General features: G+C 34.1%; 1 non-coding gene across 1 annotated transcript; it reads left to right on the top strand.

Moving 5' to 3' along the window:
• Positions 1 to 902: 902 nt before the first annotated feature.
• LOC145044454 (small nucleolar RNA R71) lies at positions 903 to 1,009 on the top strand. The gene has a single exon (XR_013681405.1). It is a non-coding gene; the product is annotated as a small nucleolar RNA R71 (small nucleolar RNA).
• Positions 1,010 to 3,029: the final 2,020 nt, after the last annotated feature.

A 3,029-nucleotide genomic window follows, 5' to 3' on the forward strand; every position in this document is an offset into this window, starting at 1 on the left:
GTTTTTTACTTTCATCTTGATCTTTCTTCTCTATATCAAGGTTGTTTATGTTTATAGGCGTTAAATGAGTAATGATTTTCCCACTTCTTGTTGTAATGGCTTGGATGTGAGCTCCTCTCGGGTTTTGTTCGGTGTTCCTTGGAAGTCCTCCCTTGGGTCTTTCATTGAGTTGCTTAGCTAGTTGCCCGAGTTATTGTTCTATGTTGAGGATAGAAGCTTGTTGATTTCTAAATAGTGCTTACTGGTTTTTCATCATCTCTTGTTGTTCCTTCATCATTATTTGTTGCTCTTTCATCATTAATTGTTGTTCTTTAATTGCTGCTTCAGTTCCCTTGTGCCTTTTTTCAAATGTTGCTGGAAATCGGGTGAGCATATTCTCAAAATCAGATTTCTTTTCAACCAATGGTTCCTCTCTTTGGTAAAAGTCTCTCCCTTTTTGTTCATAATTTTCTTCCTTGGCCTTCTTATACTCATCATAGGATAACCATTTTTTCCTTAGTTTTGTCTAGTCTTCATAAAAAGGATCACCACTTGAGTAGCAAGCTTAAACCTTTCGGTTTCCATTTTCATCAAGGTTACATTCCTTAGTCAAATGCGGCCCGTTGCAGTTTTCACACCTAACCCGAATAGCATGGATTGTTTGATCCATTTTAGTCATTCATCTATCCATGTTTTGCAACATTGCCATTACCGCTGACATATCATCCGAAGTAGCATTAGCTGAACCCTTGGTCGCATCATTCTTTGGATTATGGTATTCTCTAGAGTGCTTAGAGAATTCTTCAATGAGTTCCTTAACTTCGGTCGGATTTTTCTTTGTTAAGGGGCCTTGAGAGTCAAGGAGTTGTCTAGTGGTGGTGTTTACCTCATCATAAAAGATCGACACTTCTTGTTGCACATTGAGGTCATTTTATGGGTAATTTCTAATTAGACCATTGTAGCGCTCCCATGCTTCGTACAACGACTCTCCTACTTGTTGTTCAAAATTAGCAATGACATTTTTGAATTTAGCAACTTTAGATGTTGGGCAAAATTGTTCCAAAAAATCCTCACACATTTTTGTCCATGTAGTAACCTCGCCTGCTAGTAGTGCGTTCAACCAGTCCTTTGTGGCCCCTTAGAAAGTGATAGGGAGCATCCTTAAGAAAAATGTTTCTCTTGGTACATTTGGAATGTAAAAGTATTCGACAATGTCGTTGACTTCATCTAGATGCTTATAAGAATCTTCATGATCCTTTCTGGTGAAAGGAATCTCCTTTAATGTAGCAAGGATGTGCCCCTTAAGTTTAAATGTGGCAGTACGGGTATGATGGGTTGCACGTGCCCCAGACTGGTGTCATCTCAAATTCTATTTTCGTACGCCTCCATGGAAAGGTCCGCAATGTTCACCATGATGTTGTTGGTTTCCTTATTTAGTTCGCTTTCTGTTTCAGATTCAGTTTCGCTTTCTTCCTTTTCTGTTTCGTACTAGGTATCTTCCTTTGTTGGATTGCTTATTGTGTCTTTTTTTTTTCATGGTTCCCCTACTTTGCCTTTTTTCTTGCTAAAAACCGACTTGATATTCTTAAAAGGTGGCTTCCTTGGTGTATCGGATTCTCCTATGGTTTTATCTTTATATTTGCGAAAAACGGATTTTGGGTCTTCAAATGGTGGGATCAAAGAGGAATTTGATCCACAGCTCATAAACCATCTGCAAATAAATAAAGTAAACGCTTAAAAAGAACAAAAATGAAAAATAAAATCCTACTGTTATGATGCCATGGCATGGTATAAATTACCACGTCGTGGTGATTAAAAATCACGTTAAATCTAAAATAAAATGAAAGTAACTAAACAATAACTAATCCTAATAAAATAGCAGAATAAAGGTAACTAAGATTGCACCGTTCCCCAACAACGACACCTAGAACTTGATGTGTATTAATGTGTTTATATTTTTGTTCAACTTTTAAATTTATAAAATTTATTTCCTTCACTAGACTATTAAACACACTAGGCAGTGTACCTAATCGTGCAATAGTATAGCTATGGTAAGTACGAGTGTCGAACTGAAGGAACAATGTTTTAACTAACTTTATTCTACTATTAACTAAATACTAATTAAATTAGAAAAGGTTTTGTTTTCCTAATTTTGCAAGACTAGATACTTTAGTTATCAAACTAACTAATTATCACTTAATTAAGCTAACACTACCTTAAGCAAATTAACAAGTATGAATTAACCAATGCAAGTAAGAGACTTTCATATAGCTTTGGATTTATTTATTATTATGGTTGATTTATGGAAGTGTAATAGATTTAGTTTATTTAATTACCAATTCCGAAGGTGACCAATTTAGTATTCACTAAGTTAATCCTTTAGAAAACTAGCTTATTCATTCGGTGATCAACCAGACAACCTTACAAGTTTACTAGTGTTCGGTTTGAATTGATTAGACTTATAATTGATTGATCAAATTAGTTTATTGATTCAATTCAATATATGATTTGTCGTCATATACTAGCTCGTATACCTTTTTACCCAACTTTTCTACTTAATCCTAGGTTTTGTTCAAAAATCTAGTCATACAATTTTGCAATTCACAAGATCATAACATTCAAATACAATTAGGTAGCTAGTCATACTAACTTAATTAAATTCAACAATAAGAAGAGAAAATTAGTTATCAAAAGTACTTGAGGTTCTTTAATATGCTAAATCAACAAATAACCAAATAACTAAATCCAAAACAATAAATCAACCGAAAATAGTTAATTCATCCTAGGCTAAACAAAAGTCATGAGTATTTATTTCATGATTTCAGCAAACAAAATCACAAAAACGAAATTAAATGTATTTGACATAGAAAAAAATTTAATGAAAATTCTAAGTATAGAGTTTATTTGCCTCAATGCTCCTCCTTCCAAGGTTATGAATGAAATTCTTGCTTTCAAGCCTTAGAACTAGTGTTTTAGCCCTCCAAAGTAACAATATCTCCAGAGCATCCCAATTCGGAGGCTAAAGTGGTCTATTTTTTTTTTTTTTTCCG

Source organism: Lactuca saligna, chromosome 4 (assembly GCF_052625555.1).
Source record: "Lactuca saligna cultivar CGN05327 chromosome 4, ASM5262555v1, whole genome shotgun sequence".
NCBI classification, from domain to species: Eukaryota; Viridiplantae; Streptophyta; class Magnoliopsida; order Asterales; family Asteraceae; genus Lactuca; species Lactuca saligna.